Source organism: Lissotriton helveticus, chromosome 3_1, assembly GCF_964261635.1.
Source record: "Lissotriton helveticus chromosome 3_1, aLisHel1.1, whole genome shotgun sequence".
Lineage (NCBI taxonomy): Eukaryota > Metazoa > Chordata > Amphibia > Caudata > Salamandridae > Lissotriton > Lissotriton helveticus.
Window position 1 is genome coordinate 17,633,446 of NC_136061.1, and position 24,315 is coordinate 17,657,760.

The window sequence follows — 24,315 nt, forward strand, 5'->3', positions numbered from 1 at the left end:
AGTGACAAGTCCACATCAGATATGACATCCTCAGCAGAACACTGACAAGGCAAAACAGTTGGTCCCATCACACCTCCCATGCACAACATCCCAAGCACTCCGTCAATGTGAGTAATACTGGCCAAGTAGTAGAAAAAATGTATCTGGCTCTCAATGACTGTGAAGCCATATTAAGTTAGCCAAGGTCACATTGTTTTGCTGCACATCAATATTATTCCCAAATAACCTGCAATATTTCTTGAGAATATGCACACACGCACTTCCCAGTGTGAGTATGCACAAGCCTACTGTCGTATACATGGACAGTGTGCACATGTAGCTAACACATGAGAAATACTAAGCATACCAAGGACAAAGGCCACTGAAGCAGACCCGTGTAGTTCTCCTTGTTGAGACTCATGATCTGTGCCAAGCTATCATGAAGGGCAAGCACAGTGCACAGGTTGCTGAACAGTTAAGGTACCAATAAGTGTCACAGACCCCCTCCAACATGATGATGTGCTAATCAATCTGCATACCAATACCTTTCTTCCCTAGGAGGACATGCACAAATATGAAATAGACAAAGCAGGGGCCAAATGTGGAGGAGGGTAAGGGTTTTAAAGGAGCATTAGTGTAAAAAGGGCCATTTAAATGACAATGCATTAAGTGCCTGTCTGACCACACCACCCCCACTGTGGGAATGTCACCAGGCTCCCAAACACTGCAGGTAGCATGTGACACACATGACAGCACACAGACATGTACCTACCCCCTCCTTGCTGCTGTCCCTCCTGCATCTGCCTATGGAGGTCAGGGAAAACGACGGCCAGGACCCGGAGATGGTCGGGGGTGAGGTGAAGCATGCCTCAATGCCAGCGTGGAGCCTCCAGCTTAAGCTGCACCCGGGCGATACAGCGGGTCCAGCACCGGATGTTCTGCCACCTCTTGCGTATGTTCCGGACCCTGCGGTAGGGTCCCCCCTCAGACCTCACTTCCCTGACGGCCCTGGCAATGCCCAGCCAGATGTCCCCCTTCTCATGGGCAGATACCTGTCAGGAATAAAAAGTGAAAGTACATCAGTACACCTGCTCAATATCCCAAAGACCCACACTTGCCCCACATTCATGATAACAACAGGGCAGAGGATGCAGACAGGACTAGTATCATTGTTCATGTGAATGTGGCCTGTGAGCAAACACAAATGCACTACATGCCCAGCGCCAAGAAACTGTACAGTGTATGCTGCGCTTTATAAATGCCTTTCACATCACATCACATCACATCACATGCCTGTGAAAGGCAACTGATGCCCTAGGGCTTTCAAACCACTAACTGAGCATGGCTAACACTGAACAAGGTATGCTTTTGCATGGTGGTGTCCAGCACGTGACATGCTGGCACATATCCCACGACACCTAAGAACTCTAAGCAGACCACACACTCTCAAGTGAATGTACTTAGCACAATGGCGGTAAGCAGTAAACAAGATTTAGATACATCATTCACTGCATGGTAGGTACCTGAATGTACACACCAGGCACTGTATCAAAACTAGATAGCATCTCTCTGTCCCATAAAAACACAATGACTGCAGTGGCCCTCACACATTCATCACTCACCTGATCCCCTGGTTTCCCATACAGCTTGCTGTAGTTGGGTAGGAGGGCATCCAGCAGGGCCTGGTTCTCCTCCTCACTGAATGCAGGTGCCCTCTCCATGCTCAGCTAAAAACTGGGTCCAGGGAATGCAGAGACAGCAGCTGTTTAGTCCAGTCCTATGTTGTGCAGGCAAGTGCCCTCTCACAGCCACATGCAGCCTTAAATCTGTGCTGCTGAGGGGCTGTCATTTTCAGGAAGACAGTGTGATAGGGCACATCACTTTGCATCCTATGTTTCATCCAATCACATTACACATAAGGCCCTGACACACATTTGCATGGTTTGACATTTTAGCACTAGCTACACAACAAACATTGCAACATTGTATATTTTTGGCCAACTGAATTCTGGAGGACACCTGTAGCACACTCAATTCTCTGTTTCCTTGACAACCAGCCTGCATTCTGTGCATCCTACTCGTCCCCTAGGTGCTCCCTATGTATTTTCTGGCATCCACACACAAGTACGGTGCGTGAATCGTTGCAAACGCCATGTTTCGATAGTGATACGACTCGTACATACGTACGCACCAGTGGGGTACGCTCAAGACTTGTATCGCGTATGTGCACAATGCATTGGTGAGACGACACCTACACCCGCACGCACCGGTGAGGTACGCTCCATACGCGTATGGGCACAATGCATTGGTGAGACGACCCGTACACCCGCACGCACCGGTGGGGTACGCTCCACACGCGTATGGGCACAATGCATTGGTGAGACGACCCGTATACCCGCACGCACCAGTGGGGTACGCACCCTATGCGTATGGGCACAATGCATTGGTGAGACGACCCGTACACCCGCACGCACCGGTGGGGTACGCTCCACACGTGTATGTGCACAATGCATTGGTGAGACGACCCGTACACCCGCACGCACCGGTGGTGTACGCTCCACACGCGTATGGGCACAATGCATTCGTGAGACGACCCGTACACCCGCACGCACCGGTGGGGTACGCTCCACACGCGTATGTGCACAATGCATTGGTGAGACGACCCGTACACCCGCACGCACCAGTGGGGTACTGTGCGTATCACATGCTCCAGTCAATGCATGTGTACAGTGCGTTCCACAAGCTCACGCATGGCACCATTACTATAGTGACAACAGGAAAACACATGGCAGGGATGTGGGTGTGAGTTCATCATGAGGATGTCCATGTATGTATTTGCATGGCAGACGTACATTAGCAGGCCCCCAGTGTGGCACACAGTCAAATATCAGAGGGCATGTGAACTAGTGGCACTGTTGATGTGTGATGGGCTGTGGAGACATGACATTTGTGACAGGCCACCATGTGTTTTACATTACCTTCACACTTGTCACATGAGTAACATAATGGACATGTAGTCATTCACATGAACACTGTGATGGCACACTCTTCATTACGGACATCTGTCACATGATGCCAGGGACAGGGGCACTGTCTCACTGTACCAATTTAGGCTATCCATGACCCTGTGTGACAATGCAATGTGTGTGCCATGTAATAGATTGGACATGCTGTTTGTATTGGGTAAACGTCATCCTCTATAGGTGCATCTATGATGGCTCTGTGTTGTGGTAGCAAGTGTCCCACATGTACGCACACCATGCCACAGGGGCATTTCAGCAGCTCATGTGTGTGATGGCATCATAGAGCTTTGGCCTCAGACATACAGATCTGCATTCAGAGGATGTCTGTGGTGTAGTCTTGTAAAATGCTAAACTCATGCACAATATCACTGAAATACGAAATATAGAGCACATGTGAAGTGGGTGTGTCCCGTGCAGTCAGCTATCTGGATTTGTTGACCACCTTCTCATGCAGGTCACGTGACGTGTGTCACTGACGCTATACATTGGTCTGCCAACTCTGACATGCCCAGATTATCTTTTGTGTGCATGTCATGTACATTTCACAGACAACAGGGGAATCAGTTATGTTGTAAGAGTGCCAAGTAGCTTGCATAACTGTCCATGATGTATAGCCCACGGCAGGTTCATAAGTGATTTCATGTGTGTAATCAGTGCTGATTGTGCTATGTACATTGTAAAATGTTTTGGCTGATAGTTGTACACATTTTATCTCACATATGTCGTGCAGGGCACCCCCTCTGCCAAGGCCGTTGCCTGACTTGGAAGCCATGAGGGAATGGGATTGTATCCGCCGCTACAGATTTCCACAGGAATTGATTCAGAATTTGACTGACAGGCTGGAACCACACCTACAACCGCGACACAGGTATCCAACTGCGCTGACACCCAAGGTAAAGGTGATGGCAGCCCTACATTTCTTTGCCACAGGTACGTTCCAATTCACCACAGTTGATGTGGGGGGGATGTCCCAGACCATGTTTAGCTTTGTCCTCCGTGAAGTCTTAGCTGCTATGTTGCAGCACATTGATGAATTCATTAAGTTCCCAACTCCACAAGAGTTGAACAATGTCAAGGGTGCATTCTATGCCCTGGGACACATGCCACATGTAATTGGGTCCACTGATGGGACACATGTTGGACTGGTGCCACCACAGGCTCAGGAGCAGGCCTTCTGCAACCGGAAACATTACCACTCCATAAATGCCCTGGTGGTGTGTCTTGCTAACATGATGATTTCCCATGTTTGTGCACGTTTTCCAGGATCGTGGCATGATGCATTCATCATGAGGCGGAGCAGGGTACCACAGATGATGCTGCAGCTGCGCAACCATCGGGCATGTCTTGTTGGTGGGTATACACTGTTACTCATGTAGGTCTCAATGTAAATTATCTCTCTCATGGCTACTTATTGCATATTTATTGACATGATGTATTGTTGTAGGAGACGCCGGATATCCGAACATGCCATGGCTCATGACTCCACTACGCAATCCCAGAACTGCCGCAGACCAGCATTACAATATTGCACATGGCCAGACACGGCGTGTGATAGAGCGTACTTTTGGACTCCTGAAGAGCCGGTTCAGGTGTCTCGACAAGGCAGGCGGATCACTACCATACTCCCCGCTCAAGGTGTGTGACATCTTCACCGTGTGCTGCATGCTGCACACATGGCAGTGGAGAAGAACGTGCCACTCATCCTGGATCCTGATGATGAGGACCATCCGCCCGTTGAGGACGAAGGCCTTGGCCAGGATGCTAGCGATGAGGAGGAGGACGCTGATATCCGGAGTCAACTCATACGCAACTTCTTCTCATGATGGTGAGTACCTGTATGATAGTGTGCAATCTACCACCATAGAGTGACATGTGTAGCATAATGTGTGACCAGCTGACTGTACACAATATCACTTTGATGTTTGTGGTGCTGTGTCACACAAGTGAAGATGTCATGCCACACACATGAGCGCAATGATTGCAGTTCGAATGTACAAGTGTACTACGTTGTTAGTGTATTGTACGTGACCATGTCTAAATGAATCTATACAGTACGTGACCCCTTGTGGGCCTGTCCTTTCCAGGTTGCCCGGGCTGTTGTCCGTTTGTGTCATCTTGGTTCTCCTGCAAGTCCTCTGGATGATAGCAACGTTGGGTGAATCAGCGTACCCTGCACAGACGTGTCGAAATTTCATTTTGGGTAAGGATTCCAAACAGGCAGTTCATTGTTGTAATGGTTTATCATTGTGTAGGAACTGTTTGTGCGCATGTTGTAGGCCCATACATAGATGTCACATTGCCATGTATCAAATTGCATGTAGCACCACTCCCATGACAAGACAGTCACCTTACTTGACAGTCATCTGTAGTTGAGTTTTGATTTTGATGAATGCATCAATGTGTGTTAACATTGACCCTGACACATTGCGGATGGCACGGGTTGCCATTGTGTGTGACATCACAAACACAGGCACTGTGGAGAATTGCTGCCTCACTGTGTGCAGCAGGATGTGTCCAAATCATCCACTCAACCATGTGGACCAGTACAGTTTGATTTCCTGTGAACCATGCTGTGCCAGTGTGGGCCAGTGTATGTCCCACATGTTCTGTCAATTGTCCTGTGAGTCTGTTTGCATGGATGCATTGCCCCTTGTGGCATTATGTCATGTCACTGTCACATCATTACCTCAGTGCCGGTGGACTACACTGCTTGGCTAGCCTTCTCAGTAAGTTGATGTTAACTTTCCTTTCTCATGATGCCAGGTATGTTGCGCTGATTACATCACAACATTGGCCTGGAGCTAATGTTCACACTTACGTGGCAACAGTCCATTGATGTAAATGTCTGAAATTTCTTCTGCCATGCAGCATATCCTGGTCATGGTAGGGTTGTATCTTTTAGCATTGTGCCTATGTACTCACAGTTGAGTTTGTTTACACATGCCTGTCCTGTCTAGCATAGTAAGGCACACTTGCAAGAGGTAATGAGTGGCCCCTATGGGGCTTCATGTTGTTTAGGTTATTTCCTTTCTCATTTGTGGACTGCTTACGGCTCTTGCAGGTGATGTCAACTTTCCCTTCATGACCCTCACTTATTCACAGGGCTGAGTACGTATAGTTGGGTTTGTGTCATTTGAACTGCTATAAGTCACAATTACTGAGATCGCAGGCATCAATCATACACTGTGACGTCGCTCATGACTGCATGGATCTCATTCCATTGTAGCAGCCTAGTGAGCCTCATACATGCTCCATTTTGGTGACAACCCCTACCAACTCTCATGTGTCCCTGCTGAAGGATCTGATCTTGGCTCATTGCAAGATCTGTGATCACTAATAAGACACAGTGGCAGTGGTTACACTACACAGGTGTGAGTGGTCCAGTGTAGGTGCCAAGGTAATCTCAGAATCTGTAACTGAAAGTATGGAATCCTCATGCATGTTTTGCTCTTTTTCAGATCTGCCTCCCTGCAGTTCCAATCCTCACCTTCCCTCGCCTGATCGCCCTAATGTGTCTGTCATTAGTAGTCAGACCAAGGGGATATTGGGAGATGGAAAACTTCCAGCATCACACTACTCTGATGGTCACAGGTACGGACAGTCCCTGGCAGTTGTGTGGAGAGTGTATCACCAGCCTTACAGGTAACATCATTGCATGAGTCTCATAGTCGTCTGAGCAATGCCACTGGCCATATAAATTTGTTGATGCAGCATGGCCTTGCAAGTAAGTTCATACTATTGTGTAGGAACTGTGTTTCACACTGTACATTGTGCCTCATTGCTGTCACCACCAGTATCTTTCCAGACTGCATGCATTCAATATGTCATTCTTTACAGTGATTGATCATATGTGGTTATGTGTACACTCACAACAAGCATGCTGTTCTTAATGGCTAATGGACCATATTGTGCACGATGTACATGGTTGTGTATGTGTTCTGTTGCTTGATACACACGACGTGTAGGCTACTGCTGCAGACGCAGTGTGTCGTGTGCCCTGATTGGCATTATGGTGACTGGTCCTGTGGCCGTGATGTTTATTCAATAATTCACACATTTGCTGGGACTGACCCATGGGTAACCAGCCACTCCAGGCTCACATACACATGTCAATTTTATCCTAGCAATAATCCTTGGGTAGTGTGGCAGTTTGGCATGTTCATTCGCCCCTTCTGCCCTGTGTTCACTCCTCCTGGCTGCAGCATCCACAACGCTGCACCGCATGCCCCAATCAAGCCACACACACCTATGAGATACTCATCCATACATCCATCAATCCATCATTGGAGCATGCCGCATCTTGTCTGTGCCACTGTTGCACAACCGCCATGACAAATGCCGGTCCGTCAGCCCTTGCAACTAGCACACTGCTAGACACTCAGCTCATTTGATGACACATGTGACCGCATCAGTAGGAAGTTGTTTAGCTAGCAAGTCCCTCCCCTTTTCCATAGTGGTGGTCGATTGTCCTTGGCTCTCCTAGGGGTACCAGGTGCAGACACACATGAATTTCACCATAATTAACATGAGGGGACACAGTGGTTGATTATTTTATCACCATATTATTATTAGTTAGTGAATCACTGTTTGTATTTACCTCTATGTTCTTTACTCAGACGAAGACAGAGTGGCCAATGATGAGAAGTGGGTAAACTGGCAATTATCTGTCAGGAACCCCCTCGGGTGTTGCTACCGTGAGGCACTCTCTCTTAGCTCTCTTCATTTTTTAATTTAGTGAGTGGGATCAGACCTTGGTGTCAATGTAATGTAAACGTAAAACACGACATGACCTAATGGATTAGTGTAAAGGTACACCTCTCGGGCAGTATTTTAGATTGGCCATGTCACTCTGACATTTGTTGTAAGGAATTGTTGGGAGTTGGGTTCGGCCTTTTTGTTGTTGAACAGTGTCTGAATGGGGTGCAGCATTTGCCAATGGTATCCACTTAGACTCCTTTGTATTTAATTACAGATGTGATACAACAGACTCATGCCCCAGACAACCTCCACATAGTGAACAGCTGACAATCATACACCTGGTAACACGCTACCACGAACACACACATGACAGGCTCTCAGGCTGTCTGTGAAACTCATACTGACAACTCGACGCAGACACACTTAACAGTGCGTGGACGTACAACCAGGTCATGTGCCTCGTACTGCACACACACTACTTCCAGCACCACCACATTGTAGTGTATTACCTCGTTGACACAACACCACCACACATCGTGTCAAATGCTGTGAGGTGGTAGTATGCAACCTGAGAACACCACTCATACCGGGAGATCACATACGGATTTTCAAAAACCCACAGGGATCACACACCCAATCCAGGCTTATGATTGGTCAGATTTAACGACCTACACCCTCTGAGTCACATCCAACACCATGGACACACTCTGCATTGTCAAACATCTGCACAGCCTGTTTCACACCAGCATCCTGAGCAGCATATTTGTAACTATCATCTACAGCTCTCCTACACTACACACAGATTTTGCCTAAGCCATCCCCAATCAGTTTATTCATTAGTTTGACGCACTACCTACCCGTGATGGTCTCAATGTGCTGGGGGGTGCTGGTACTGATCTAAAGACACTGGCCTTGAGAATTATTGTGAAGGGCAGCAGGTCCTGGGTTCTGTAGTTGACTTGTAGGGAGGGTGTACCAGGTCTTGGAGTCGAGGTAGGAGGTTGATCTGTCACTGTCCGTGTTATTCTGGATGTGAGGGACAGTGGCGAGAGCATGGTTGGTAGAGCAGAGGCTGCGGGTGGGTGTGTAGAAGGTGAGTCTGTGGTAGTGGTATGCTGGTCCTGCGTGGTGTAGAGCTTTGTGTGCGTGGATGTGGATTTAGAAGCTCATTCTGTTGTTGACAGGGAGTCAGTGCAGGCCTCTGGGGTGTTTTGTGATGTGGCCGGGTTGTGGTAAATGAGGATCAGACGTGCCAATGTGTACCAGATGCGTTGCAGCAGGCTCAGGAGTGTGGTTTTTGTAGCTGCGTAGATGACGTTCACTTACTCAAGTCAGCTTTTGGAAAGGTGCAGGGTGACAGTATTTTGTATATTATAGCTGATCCATTATAAGATCCTGAGGCCCATTCAGAGGGTGTTGGAGCTGAAAGCAGAGATGGCGTAGTCCTGCTTGGTCATGGGGAGTGAGTATTCCAGGATGGCCCACAGGTAGTGTGCCTGTTTCGTGGCTTATGGTGCTGTTCCTAGCGATGTTGGCCACCAGGAGTCGTCACAGGCTGACCTGGTTGGGCCGAGGATGTGTACCTCAGAATTTTCCGGATTCTGCATCAACCTGCTGTCCTTACTCCATTTTGCTACAGCCGTGATTCCTCTGTCGAGGTAGATGTTGCCAGTGTGTGTGTCGTTGTTGAGGGATATGATCAAATGGGTGTGATTGGCATAGTAGATGATATTGAGGCTCGGTTGTTGTGCCACATGGGTGAGTTGTGCCATGTGGATAATTAAGTCAGTTGGGCTGTGGGATGATCCCTGTGTGACGCTGTGGATGGTGTCAGTGTTATTGGAACAGTACTGTGGGAGGCAGATGCCCGAGGTTGTGCCGGTGGGAAAGGATATGGGCCAGCCAGGGTACTCGCTTTGCTTCCTAAGTCATGGATGTGTACTGTTAGGGTGCCATGGGCGACCGTGTGGAGGTCTGCTGATAGGACCTGATGGATGGTGGGCGTATGTTTCGCCTTTGTCCATGAGTATGCAGATGTTGTTGGTGTTGGCTATGAAGGCGGGGTCCGTGCTCTGGTTGATGTAGGATCCCGACTGTGTTGGTTCTATGATGTTTTTGTCTTTGAGAGTGTGGGTCAGCTGTCTGTTGATTATATTCAACATGACTTGTTCTGGGAAGGGGAGCAGGGAGATGTGCATGAATTTCGAGATGTATTTGTGGTCCACCTTAGGTTAATTCAGTAAGGCACTGAACACACCATTGTCAATACTCCCTGTGAAGGTTGTTGTCTTGAAGGAGAAGTAGGATATTTTAATGGAGAAGTGGTGAGATTGCTAATCTGGCCTGTTGTGAAAACTGGATATGCCATGGGTCAGATGGGGATCCAGAGAGAATGTAGTCCTTGCTCATGATGGTGTCTTCAGTGCGGACGTTGTAGCAGCCAATACGGTCAATTATGTGGGTGTTTGTCACAGGGGGGGTGGTCTCGGTTGTGGTTGTGGGGCTGGTGGAGTAGAATCTTTTGTGGATGTGGTTGATCTTTCCGTGAGCGAAGTTGGGCAGTGAGTCACACAGGTCTTGTGATGGTGGAATGTTTAGGCGCTATATTTGGCTTTAGAGAGTTGATCAGCAATGTTGATGTGCTATTTGCTGGTGTGCGCATTGGTGTCTAGCCGGTCCTTGATGGGTGTCCGGTTGTGGGTCATGAAGTGTTGGTGGTGTATGCGGGGGGCACTCTGGTGTACGTTGCAGCTTTTTGGTGATTGTTTGCAGTGCGTGCTACTCTACATCTTACAAGAGGTGGACTTGGAGGTCCAGGGATCTTTGGTGAAGCATGTGGCAATGTGGTTGTTGTGTTAGGTGGCAGAGGACTTGATTGGGATGAAGGTGTCTGCGCAGTAGGTGATCCACTGTTTGAGGAAGATGGCAGCGGTGTGGGGGTTGGTGGTGTTGGCTTGTGGGCCCAGGGTAAGTGTGGCTGTCAGTTAGTCCTTGTTGAGCTTGCACCAGCAGCTGCGTGGCATGGTCTGTGTGCAGGGGGATTGTGTTTGGTTTCCTGAAGGTGAAGTGTAGGCTTCTGTGGTCTCTCCAGTGTTGTGAGGTGTTGTTGTTGGATGAGATGTGTGGAGTTTCTGCAAAGATGGGGTCTTGTGTGTGTCTAGCGTTGTGGGTGTGGGTTATCACTTGTTGTTGTAATCCAAGGTTGACAAGGTTGTCCATCAGGGCGGTGGAGTTTACGTCATAGTTGTAATTACGGTGACAGTAAATTTCCCCAAGGAGGATGTAGTCCGTGTAGGCGAGGGCATGCGTGCTGATGAGGTGAGCGATGGAGTTGGTGAATAGTGTTGGGACTCCAGGTGGTCTGTAGATGAGTGTTCCTCAGAGGGTGTTATTTGTGTGGATCAGTAAATGCATGTTGTAGGCGATGTGGAGGGTGTCGTTGTTGTTGGTAGTGACTCTGGGATTATTAATGTGGATGATGGGAATTCCTCCTACCACTCTGTTGGTGTGGTGTTAGCGTGATTTGTCATTTCCTTCAGGTATGTCTATGGTGATGTCTGTTGGCAAGGTGGTGTTCAGCCTGGTTACCATCCACAACACCAGCCAGCCCTACTACAGCAACTACATCTACACAGGAACAAGAACGTGACTTACGGAGTACTTGTGGAAATGCAGGGTACATGCACACACCTCATCCTCAACTTCCCCTGCTGCTGCCACATGACCATCCACCTGAGATACCTACAATGGTCCCACAGTCACATGCAGTTTCACCTTCATACTCATCAGCCACACTCAGTCGGCACTCCACAGACCCAGGCTAAATAAATGATATGGACGTCTAACAGCTAACACCCTATTGGCCACAGTCCCTGTTGGCACCCTCGGCCAGGCCATCAATCTTCACATCCACAATACAACAGCATATGGCTGCTAGTTCTCATTCCTCATTACACAGATCCTGGTGCTCCCTCCGTGGACACCTAGCATATTTGCCATGCTCTTAACACCTCACAAACTCTTGTATGACTGTCTGTCATTGCAGTATTTCAAGCACACCCCATCTTCTGCAGTTAGTAACTATCACGGGTGAGTATTGCTATCCCTGTATGTAATTTAGGCTATCTTGTGACCTATATATTTCCACTGCCAAACTAAAATCCATGTGTGTAGATGGCATTAGTTTGCAGGAGACGGTGGCATTTGAAGACATTTCACCTCACAAATGTATTAGAATCTGAGTACATACAAATACATCAATGCTTTTAGTGCAAGTGAGATTTATTTTTTACTCTTGTGCGTGTAACGTAAGTATGTGCTGTACAAAAAGGGGGAATCCAAAGTTCACTGCGGGAGATGTGATGCCTTACAGTATGGGTCAACAGAGTCCAGGCCACGGTGCTTGGCATCATTGGGAACACTGCGACCAGCAAGTCCATGTGGGAGAGTGTTAAAGTCAATAGGGTGATGCTGTTGCACACAGAGGCAAGATGCCAGACCAGGTGACCTGGGAGTTGTTCATGGCCCTATGCCTCTCAACATCTTGACCGTGGACGACCCACCTTCCTTGGGGGACCCTCACGTGCAGGCCTTGGCGATGCATGGGAATCTCCTTCTGACAATTCCGCCTCCTCCTCCCTCCCTGTGCCTGTTGTTGGTCTTTGCCTAGATGTTTCTGGCCTTCTGACACAGGTAGGGTGCTGCATGTTGCCAGCGATCAGACGGAGCGATTGGTTAATTTCCCGAGGCACCGTCACAAGCACATCCAGTCTTGCCTCCATCCGTCCCTGGTGTCGTTCTTGACTGGCATGTAGCTGGGCCTGCTGATCTGTCATTTTGTTGAGGGCCTCCACTACCAGGCTGAACTTCCTGGTGTCCCGCCGGTATTCATCCATGATGTCTCGGAGTTCGGACATACCGGGCCCTGCAGCTGGCTGGTCAGGTTCTCGCCTCCGCCTAGCGCCACTCCCACCACCCCTACCCACACGAGCCGGTCTGACGCTTGTGGGCACATCATGTCGACGGGACCCATGAGTGCTGGCAGTGGAGGTGTCGCGTGCCACCTCATGTGTGCCCGGCGAAAGATGTCCCTCTTTGTCAGACAGGCTCTGTTGTGTATTATGGGCAGGGCTCCGAGCTGTCTGCTGGGATGTGGTGGGAATGGGTGTGGTGGTTGGCACAGATGTATCTGTTCCAGCTGCTACAGGGGTTTGGGATCCAGAGGAGCCTGGTTGGTTGGGGTCATCCACAGTGTGTTGAGAGGCTTCAGTTACGGTGGGGTCACTGCCGTGCTGAGCCTGGGACTGGGATCCTTCTCCCCCCTGCTTGGAGGTAGTTTCCACACGTTCCCCTGTGGGTGTGAGAGAGAAACACTGTTAATGCACTATCATGCAACATCCAAATGTAATATACATAGTCGTTATCAATGTTCCCCCTGCTTTGTATTTTAGAAAGTGTTCACTTGTGTATGTTGTGGGCTGAGATTGACAAGCGATCAGGGGTGCTTGACATGTTGGGTACTGTCTTTTGATGAATGTCACAGCCATTGCTGTGGCTTGTGTGGCCAGCACCACACAGTTCAAGATGTGCTCTGTGTGGCCCAATCTGCACAATGCAGTCTGAATAATTATTGCTGGTGCAAGCATGGACAGGGTTTTTATGCTGCATGTTTATGATGGCGAATGAGTGGAATTTAGCTGATTTCATCAAGCTACTTTAGAGAGGGTTTGCAGGGCCAAGACAGCCACCCACTGCCAACCCCCCAGGAGCAGTACACCCTATTCAGGCACAGGGCTTTAGGATGTGGCACTTCTTTAAGATGCATTACCTTGTCAATACCAATGTCCATGGTGCTATTTGAGTGCATCCAGAGCATCGCCAAGCTGTGGCAACAAGCATTGTGTGAGAGGCACAATGAACTTGTGATTCTGCACTGTGCTTTATTTGTTTGCATACATCATCAGATCAGTATTTTTGAGGTTTTGTTACATGGTGATTGTGACAATGGTGCACTCCATTGTCTTTCCCCAGGGGCTCAGTTTCTGTAAGGGGTGTGTGTGACAGGCCATGGTAATAGTTTGAGTGTGATTGGCAAGTGGACATCCCTTGTGGTGTGTCTGTCCCCCCATGAAGCATGCTGCCATTATAGTGGTTGAGAGTTCCTGTGCAAGATATCTTCACTTGTCCTGGTGTTAGTGTTTGCACTGGTCACAGGAGGCCCATGTGCTGCCTACACCAGGGCCCAGTGTCAACTATCTTGTCAGTACTTTCACACTCCCTGTGCATTGAGCATGGTGCATGGGTGTGTACCTGGCCCATATGGGTTGAGTGCTGCCTCCTACCATACATCTTGCACCCTCTCCCCCTCCCCCTAGCAGCCTTCTGCAACTCCCCTTGCACCACCCCCATACTGTTGTTCACTGCTGGGAGTCCTGGTCACACCCCCCCACACCCCCCAACCAACCCCATACTGTTGGGCACTGCAAGGACTCATGGACACAGCCCCCCACCCCCCCATCCAACCCCATACTGTTGGGCACTGCAGGGAGTCATGGACACAGCCCCCCACACCCCCCCAACCAACCCCATACTGTTGATCACTGCTGGGAGTCATGGCCACACCCCCGAACCAACCCCATACTGTTGGGTACTGCAGGGACTCTTAAGTAAGTAAGTACATTTTTTGTTGTATATAGTTAATTAAAACCTTTACAATATTGTTCATATAAGAAAAGCAACTTGTACTTTAAAATTAAAGTGTACCAACTAGAGATACATTAAAATAGAGAAACTTTCTAAAATGTCTGTGTACATAGTGATTTTGCAGTTGTACTTGCACTTCGCACAGTCGGATTCGGACCTTTGCCGTCCTTTACCTCAGTGTTCATGATTAGCTGAAGTGCCTTTTGGCAAAATCTAGCGGCCCTACAAGCTGTCTGCAGTTTGTAGCTGTTCAGGGCCAGCATGACGGTCGGGCGGCATGATCTAATTTGAGAAAGACGAAAAACATGAAGTAGGTAATAACGTCTCAAATTTGTTAAAGATGGGCAAATACACAATATGTGCATCAAGGATTCTTCCATTTCCCCACATAGTCTACAGAAGGGTGTCGGCCATGTTTGCTTCCATGCAGGTGTGTGATTTTTTAATATGGTGGTTCCCAGCCGTAATTTTAAAAGTATTTTTTGAGCAGCTGGGGATATATGGTTGACTAAATATGGTTGTGGCTCCGGCTTCCCATATGTGGCCAACACAGTCCATCCATGTTTTTTATTTGCTGTGGCAGCTTTATCTGCTGTCCATGATATTTGCTTTGCTGCTGCGTTAGTCTCTTTTTTAAACGCCACAAATGATTGATTTGTTTTCCATGCCTTTTCCATATTAAGGCTCGAGAAGGCGTTCTCCCATACCATTTTCCATGAGTTTTTTGTCTTTTTCTGGTTATTTATCTCAGTCCAACAATGGCCAATAAGGGTGTCCTCTTCAGCAGCTCTTAGTTTCCAGCATGTTTTTAATACTGCAGGGACTCATGGACACAGCCCCCCACACCTCTCCAACCAACCCCATACTGTTGGGCACTGCAGGGAGTCATGGACACAGCCCCCCACACACCCCCAACCAACCCCATACTGTTGGTCACTGCTGGGAGTCATGGCCACCCCCCCTACTGTTGGGCACTGCAGGAACTCATGGCCACAACCCCCCACACCCCCCACACCCCCCAACCAACCCCATACTGTTGGGCACTGCAGGGAGTCATGGACATAGCCCCCCACCCCCCCTGCTGGGAGTCCACCCATGTTCCATGAGTTGTTTGTATACTCACCTGGCTCAACTGCTCCTTCAATTCTGTGAACTCCCACCGGTGGTAGCATGGCCATGACTTTCTCCTCCCAGGGCTGTTATTGTGCAGGTCTGCGGGGAGGTCCACCTCCAGTGTGATGAGCGTTGGCGTAGTCCTCATCCATCTAGCGCTTGACCATCCTCCGCAGATCGTACCACCTGTTCTGGCAAACTGCCCTGGTGCGCCTGATGGGTGCAACAGCATTCACCTTCTCGACTATCCTCTCCCACAAGCGTGTCTTTTGAGCTATGCTGGTCTGTCTGAGCAATGCACCAAACAGCTGTGGATAGACTCTGATGACTTCATCTGTAAGGATCTCCATCTCGGGGTTAGTGAACTTTGGTTCCTTTGGTGTGGCCATGGTGTGGGGTGTATGTGATTGGGGGGGTGATGGTGTGTATGGATGAGGGTTTGTGGGTCTAATTGTGAAGGGGGTGGTGTGTGTGAATGAGATAGGGTGTATGTGTGAAGGTGTGTGGCTGCAGTTGTTGGTGTGATGTCTGTGTCTTAGCAAGAATAGGTATGTTGCAAAGGATGATGGTTTGTATGTGTGGGCCCTTTTATTGGTCCATTTGTGGGTGTGGCTTTTTTTGCATTTTTTGTGGGTGTGTCATAAGGGGTGGTTTGTTTGTATGTGCCAAGGACATTGTTTTCCTATGCTGTGTAGACTGTAGCCTTGTTTATTGGGCTGAGCGCCTAGTCTTTGTTAGTGCGTCTGGCAGTTAGGCTTGTTTATCGTGTTCGGGGTACATGTACGCTTGTTTGTGGGGTGTGCGCCTTGTATTTGTTAATGCGTCTGGCAGTTAGGCTTATTTATCGTGTCCGGGGGGTACGTATACGCTTGTTTGTGGGGTGTGCGCCTCGTATTTATTAATGCGTCTGGCAGTTAGGCTCGTTTCTCATCGCCGGGGGTACATGTACGCTTGTTTGTGGGGTCTGCGCCTCGTATTTGTTAATGCGTCTGGCAGTTAGGCTCGCTTATCGTGTCCGGGTACGTGAACGCTTGATTGTGGGGTGTGCGCCTCGTATTTGTTAATGCGTCTGGCAGTTAGGCTCGTTTATCGTGTCCGGGGTACGTGTACGCTTGATTGTGGGGTGTGCGCCTCGTATTTGTTAATGCGTCTGGCAGTTAGGCCCGTTTATCGTGTCCGGGGTACGCGTACGCTTGATTGTGGGGTGTGCGCCTCGTATTTGTTAATGCGTCTGGCAGTTAGGCTCGTTTATCGTGTCCGGGGTACGTGTACGCTTGAGTGTGGTGTGTGCGCCTCGTATTTGTTAATGCGTCTGGCAGTTAGGCTTGTTTATCGTGTCCGGGGTACGTGTACGCTTGATTTTGGGGTGTGCGCCTCGTATTTGTTTGTTTGTTTTTTTTTTGTTTTTTTTTTTAAAACCTTTATTGAAATACTCGTATCAGTACAAGCGCAGGCCTACAACCACAGGGGCCGGCCGCAAAAGCAGGAGAGCCGACAAGGAGCAACATCAATGTGTACGGCAAAGCGAATACAGTATAGACGTGGAAGAAAGTTGCCACACAGTAAGCGCCAGGATAATAAAGGTCTCATTTTATAATTTATAGAGGAGGTAGCAGCCATATCTACCAGGGCGTCATGCAACATATACAGAAAAAAGGGGGGGGGACGGGAGGGATATAGCCCCCCACGCAACCAGGTAACCATAGTAGGGTCAAAGCCCAAAGACATCCCATGCCCACCAAAGGGTTCAAAAATAACGGATAAATCATAGCAAACAATTGAAGAGGACGCCACATAGACAGCCCACCCGCCCCGTAACAGGAGAAGGTGCAGACACTTGCGAAACGAAGGAGAAAGAACAAAGGGATATAGCCCACCCCCTAGAAAGAAAGCAAAAGGGACCATAGAACAAAACAAGCTAAAATAACAAACACCCCTCCCCACCCTACATCACTGTAATGGCTATGGCCTACCCCACTAAACAGCGTGTCTGTCGCCCCAGAATCACCCGAAAGATAGGAGAAAAGAGAAAAGGAGAAATAACAGAGAAAGAAAAAGGAGAAAAAGAGAAAAGGAGAGACAAAAGAGAGAGAGAGAGGAGAGGAGCCGGCGAACGAAATACAAAACACCTCCCCACCCGCAACAAAGATTCAACAATCGAGGTCCAAAAGGATACTGAAAAAAGCCCACACAGAGGATAGAAACAGGAATTGTCCAAACCATGAGGCCTGGAGACGCCATTAACAAAACGAAAGTCCCGCAGTCACCCAGGCACTATCACCCCTGTCCACTTCTATGAAGAACAGAACTGCCAGACCCCAGCATGGCCAAGAAACAGTATGACATAGCGGACTCATACCAGACAGGGAAAACAAGTGGAGTCTTTGCGGAACACCGTCCCGGCCACCTAGAAGCGACCAGGAAAGCTCGGCAGCAGTCAGGATGCAAAAGTACACCAAATATCCACATGGCCAAATACAAAATCTGGGCTGCCCAGGACGAAGCAAAGAAATCAGGATGTAGGCAACACTGCAGCATCGGCACCGGGTCCACTTGATCCCTTAGAATCGAACACCCATCAGGCGAGTCCAGCACAGCAGCTGAAGGAGTCTCAACGATACCAACACGGGGAGACGACCCAGCGGCACAAAATGGCGGAGCCGCCGTAACGGCGATCCGCAACTCCAAGTCCCGGAATTTCAAGGACAGGTCGATCCGCAGAGTAGTCAGGGCAAGGAAGACAGCAATCCGTGTGGGTGCCGCCCAAAGCAAACGAGGTCCGGGGAGAGCAAATTCAGCAACGTCTCTGCCTCCAGGAGGAAGACACTCCGAAGGGCCATCCGCCATCTTGAGCCCCTCGCCCGCCGCCATCGTCTCGCCCGCCTCCATATCCACCAAGAGTGTCGGAGGCCACAGGAGACACTGCCGTTCCACGGCGGACGGCGCTCGGCGGAGAAAGGAGAGTCACCAGAAGAACGGGCGTGCTCCCCACAACTCTCGGGGAGCCCTGCACCAGGATCCCAGGCGGGACAAGCAACAGGAGCGGGTGTCTCTTCCGAGGGGTGCCGGACAACACGGCTTCTCTCTCCGGTCCGGCAGGCAATCGGGCATGCGGGGCGGCCCACCATCGGGGGTGGGTCCGCTCCGGTGTTTCAGGCTCGCGGCTCTCAGGCTCCCACCATCGGATCTCTCCACCGGACCCGGACCGCCGGCACTCCGAGCACCTCCGGGCAGACACCGCACTCGAGGCCCCGGCGTCAGGGCCAATAAGGCCGGCAAGACGACAAGGGCAGAACGCAGAAACCACTGCACGCCGGAGCCCCGGAAACAGACGGTAAGTGAAGGCTCTTCCTTGGTAACCGAAATCGGGACACCCCGAACAGGATGAAAGACAGGATAGGCGGCGGGGAGGAAGGGATCGCGGAGCGAGGCGTTTATGCGACCGTTCCGATCGCCATCTTGGCTCCTCCCTTCCGCCTCGTATTTGTTAATGCGTCAGGCAGTTAGGCTCGTTTATCGTGTTCGGGGGTACATGTACGCTTGATTTTGGGGTGTGCGCCTCGTATTTGTTAATGCGTCTGGCAGTTAGGCTCGTTTATCATGTCCGGGGTACGTGTACGCTTGATTGTGGGGTGTGCGCCTCGTATTTGTTAATGCGTCTGGCAGTTAGGCTCGTTGATCGTGTCCGGGGGGGTACGTGTACGCTTGTTTGTGGGGTGTGCGCCTCGTATTTGTTAATGCGTCTGGCAGTTAGGCTCGTTTATCGTGTCTGGGGTACGTGTACGCTTGATTGTCGGGTGTGCGCCTCGTATTTGTTAATGCGTCTGGCAGTTAGGCTCATTTATCGTGTCCGGGGGTACGTGTACGCTTGTTTGTGGGGTGTGCGCCTCGTATTTGTTAGTGCGTCTGGCAGTTAGGCTCGTTTATCATGTCCGGGGTACGTGTACGCTTGATTGTGGGGTGTGCGCCTCGTATTTGTTAATGCGTCTGGCAGTTAGGCTCGTTGATCGTGTCCGGGGGGGTACGTGTACGCTTGTTTGTGGGGTGTGCGCCTCGTATTTGTTAATGCGTCTGGCAGTTAGGCTCGTTTATCGTGTCTGGGGTACGTGTACGCTTGATTGTCGGGTGTGCGCCTCGTATTTGTTAATGCGTCTGCCAGTTAGGCTCATTTATCGTGTCCGGGGGTACGTGTACGCTTGTTTGTGGGGTGTGCGCCTCGTATTTGTTAGTGCGGTTCGCTCATACGCGATGTTTTCTGTACAAATCGTGCTTCATGCGGGACAACGTTTGCCCGTACAAATCGCGTACTTGGTCCCGGGTCAGGATCATACTTGTTAGTTCGTACGGCATGTTTACAAATCGTACGGTTGAAGTTCCAACGACATTTCGTACGGGTTTTCGATGTGGTTCGTACGGTTCGCTGATATTCGTACGTATTTGCGGACTTCGAATCGTACTACGCAATTCGGATGGGTTTTTTCAATTCGTACGTAAACGGGTACGAATACGAATCGTACCACAAATTTTCATCCCGAATCGGAATCGACCCCCATGTGTTTTTGTGTAGATTGAAGCAAAGACTGTACCCCAAGTGTCCCAGTCCTCCACATGTGGTGCAATCCCCATTGGTAAACAGATTGTCAGAATTCTGTGTTTCTCACGAGGTGTACTATCATAGAATACATCCTCAATTTGAGTAATTTTTTGTGCTAACCAAAACGGAATTCGTTCCCTTTTGGCAGGCAATTTTCCAATGACTGATTGTATATAATCTGTGGTGTGATTTTGTTGTTGTTCCCCTGGTGAGGGGTGTGCTGTGGAATCCTTACAGTAGGTTGTACTGTTAAGGTCCGCATAACATATTGAACCAATTGTCTATGTATTTTAATTAACTGTTTCAGTTGAGCTAGCAGTTCTCTACCTGTCATAGTTTCTATGTCAGGATGTGGTGTATAGCTGGCTAATACCGGCCATGTAGCTCCTGGTCTACCTAGTGGACCGAGCCTGGTAATGTGATTTTCATGTTTTAGGGCGCCTTTAAACCGGAGCTGATGCTCTTGGTAAGTTAATGGAATTTCAACGTCCTCGTAAGGAACGTATTCCTCTGGAGGTTCCTCTACTTTGTAGTAGTGGAACTCGTGTCTTCCTCCATCTGCTGGAGGAAAGTGAATCCATGAATAGAATACCTCTGTTTGCTGATATTCATGTGCCTCTATAACAAAGACTACTTTACCACCTCTCGATGATACCCCATTATTTATGAGTTTGAAAGTTATCATTTTTCTTACATTTACCGGGATGATTATAGCATCCGGGTCATTTTGTACTAGATTTCTGTCATCTAAAACTACTTGTGCCGCTGGTGCAGCTCTAGCTAATTCTTCGTCACTATCCGGTATTTTGTTGACCGAAAGTTTGCAGAGCAAGTTTCAAGGAAACAAAGATTAGGTGCACAATATTTTGGAACACTGTATCCTTCAACGTTGAACAAACCAAAAACTAATACATAGGATTTTTCGTCCTACTTAGTTTTGGCGGATATTATCCTTTCACCCACTCCAGACGTCTATTGGAGTATTTTACGGGAAAAAAGGGTCTGTGTGAAAAGCAGGACTGAGTTACTCTAGTATCTAGCATTAAATGATCGCCTTACCAAAAGTTGGGTGCCATGTAGTGTAGTTCCTATATTCCCAATAGGCTCTGCGCATTTGAATAGCATATACTATAGTTTAGATGTAGGACTGAAGTCGACTAGGTCTCTTATCGTATATATTAGACTTAATTGTGAGTGTCAGCTAGCTCAGAGGTCACTAGAAACTTTCTCGAATTCACAAGAAGGGATTAGTTTCTGACAACTGCATAAACATGATAACTTTGTTTCCCAAGAATAAGAAATCAATCTCTAGAGTCTCAGAAACAATAGATAGTCAATCGTGCATGCTTCGTTTCACCAGAGGTGCCGAGAAAAAAGAGAGACGGGCGTTTTCGATAAAAAGTATTTATTGAACATTCTTCCTTCTCAAGCATAAGAAATGTACTGCTACAATTGTAATACTGGCTAAAAAGTACAAGGAATATAATACAAAAAGTATTATAAAGTAGTACTGTAAAAGCATGGTATGGTTTCTAAGCCATATAAAAAAAAGTGGAATACCTACAGTGATATAATGACTAAAAGTACTCAACTGGTGCTTCTAAAATACGCCTACCCCGGTGTACCTAACCTAGTACAAGGGAGAAAGTAAGTGAAGAGTAGTTTTAAGTTTAGTATTTCTCTGCCAAGGATCTATCAAGAATTCTCTAAGGGTCTAATCAGCTCCGTACCTTGGTTTTAGACTGAAGGAGGTCTTGTATCTCTCTCTCAGGTTTCAATTTCCCAGCTACCCGCAAGGGTAGGCTGGAAGCACTGGAGCTGGATTTCTGGGCAAGAGAAAAGGCAGAGTCTTTCAGCGCGTCAGCTGGAGGGTCGGCTTCCTTCGGCACTTGCTGCTGCAGAGCGTCGGGCAAGTAGTTAGTCGAGCTGCTCCAAACCACCGGGTGTTTGCTTGGGCAAATGTAGGCATATTTAAACCTCGAAGGTGCCAAGTTTGATGTATGATTGGACTTAATAACGTCACTCAAAGACTCAGTTCTTTGAAAACTCCATGATTTCCTAGATAAATTAGTATTCAGGCAAGGGGAAGTCCCTAGCTGCTGAAGGAGGGTTTCTCTAAGAAATCATTGTTGATTCTTGGAACTTAGTGGAAGTAGCCATGCCGTATTTGGGCTGCATAGGCTAAGTCTAAATATGGTTATGATGTATATGCCTATATAAGGATAGGGTAAGTTATACCTATATAAGGGCATGAATCGGGAAAATTTACACTAGGGCCTTAGATTAATTTACAACAGTCAAAGCAATTGCACATGTGTTTTTGGGGACGTGTTGTGTGCTGGAGCCTTCCCTCTGTTCTGGAAGCTGTCCCTGCTGCAAGTCCCCACTACGCATGCTGTGGGCCCCTGGCAGGGCATCACAAGTTCTCTGTAGCTACATAAGGAGAATATTCAATGTACTATTTTCATATTGTTTGACAAACGTTTATTTGTTGTGCAGTTTAGCCCTAATGACTTTAAATATGTCTTTAAAAGAGTGCTTAGCTACAGTTCTCATTTAATTCCTTTTTAATATGGAAGCAGCATGTTGCAGCTTTTCGTGCCCTCTTTGGCCAGGTCCTTAGTGGTCTTCACTTCATTAAGAAACCAGAAAGAGCCTCAATGTCCTCAAAGTCTCTAGAAATGCACATGTGCTTGTACTACAATGGCAAAGTTTTCAGATGAATGTATTTTGTTGACCAATAACAAACAAGCGCATGTGTGCATTGTCAATTTAAATAAATGTGGGAAAATACTAGCTGTAGCGTCGTCTTTTGCTTGGGGCAAAAATAAATGTGGATAAATACAGATAAAATGACCAACAAATAAATATGGATAAATACAGACAGAAATGGCCCAAAAATAAATACCATAAAACCAAGAGCCCTATTGTTATTATACTTGCTGCAGGCAATGTAGTACAAACACATATTACCTAATTTCGAATTTATGTTAATTGGTACAGTACCTGCTTAGTAAGGTGTAAAGGCTAAGTGTCTTCATGTTTACATCACAATACCAATTGTCAGGCTATATAAATACTGGACTAATAAATCTATGCTGTTTGCCTTTTGTGAGGCTAGTAATTACCTCGGCAATACTTTGTGCTCACTAAATATACCAAAGGCACCAAACATGCTGTGTGCCTAAGAGCACACTGTCTGCTTTTGGGCAGAGTGTTTTTTATGGTGGGAGGGGGGTGTGAGCAGCTCCTTTGTGATTATTTGAAGTGCAAGGTCTTCAGGTACTTTTTGAACTAGTGTAGTTTTTGGGTTTGTTGGAGTTGAAGTTCATTCCAATTCTTTGCTCCGAGGTAGGAGAAGGATCTTCCCCTTGCTCTTGTCCTGTAGAAACGAGGGACGGTGGTTACTTTGAGGTCAGTTGAGCTGATGTTTTTTTGGGAGGGCTTGATGGGGATTCGGTCATTCAGCTATTGTGGTCCGTTGTAATGGAGGGCTTTGTAGGCATGTGTGAGCACCTTGAAGGTTATTCTTCTTTCTATGTGGAGCCATGGATGTTGTGGAGATTTTGGGTACTGTGGTTGTGTCGTGAAATGTCTATGATGAGTCTAGCTGTGGCGTTTTAGACATTCTGGAGTTTTCTGAGGGGTATTCTCTTTATTAAAGGCTTAGAGAGTGTGGCTGTAGTCCATTCTGCTTGTGATGAGTGCATGGGTCTTGTTTTTTCAGGAGTCAGCGGTATCCACTTGAATGTTTTGCAAAGTATGCTGAGGTGTTTGAAGCATGCTGAGGATATGGTGTTGATCTGGCTATTCATTGTAAGTGAGGAGTCAAGTATGATGCTGAATGCGTGGTCTGTTCGGGTGGGTGGTTTTATAAAGGCGGATGGCCACCAGGTGCTGTCCCATGCGTAGGAGGTGCAGCAGAGTATGATGACTTCTGTTTTCTCCGCGTTGACCTTCAGCCAGCTGTTTCTCATCCAGGTTGCAATAGCTTTCATCTTTCTTGAAAATTGCTCCTGGTTTTGTTATCTTATTTGCAAGTATGAGCTTTGTGTTATTTTTGTACGAAACAATTTGTATTTATTGTTTCCCAACAATGGTCGTGATGTTGGCTATGTAGATGTTGAAGAGTGTGGGGCTGACAGAGGATCCTTGTGGTACTCTGCATCTGATATCTGTTGTTTCTGAGACGAAGGGCAGGAGTTG

The 24,315-nt window shown here is 48.1% G+C and overlaps 1 long non-coding RNA gene across 4 annotated transcripts in view; it reads left to right on the forward strand.

Moving 5' to 3' along the window:
- LOC144822042 (uncharacterized) overlaps positions 1-24,315 on the forward strand; it is a 242,591-nt gene that overhangs the window by 118,382 nt on the left and 99,894 nt on the right. For 2 of the 4 annotated variants that reach the window (XR_013608534.1, XR_013608539.1), the window contains exon 1: positions 23,398-23,523. The exons of 1 other annotated variant lie outside the window; for it this stretch is intronic. This is a non-coding gene — a long non-coding RNA (uncharacterized LOC144822042). Of the gene's footprint in view, positions 1-23,397; positions 23,524-24,315 lie in introns of those variants that run through there. One more of the 4 variants, XR_013608538.1, reaches the window with a different exon arrangement.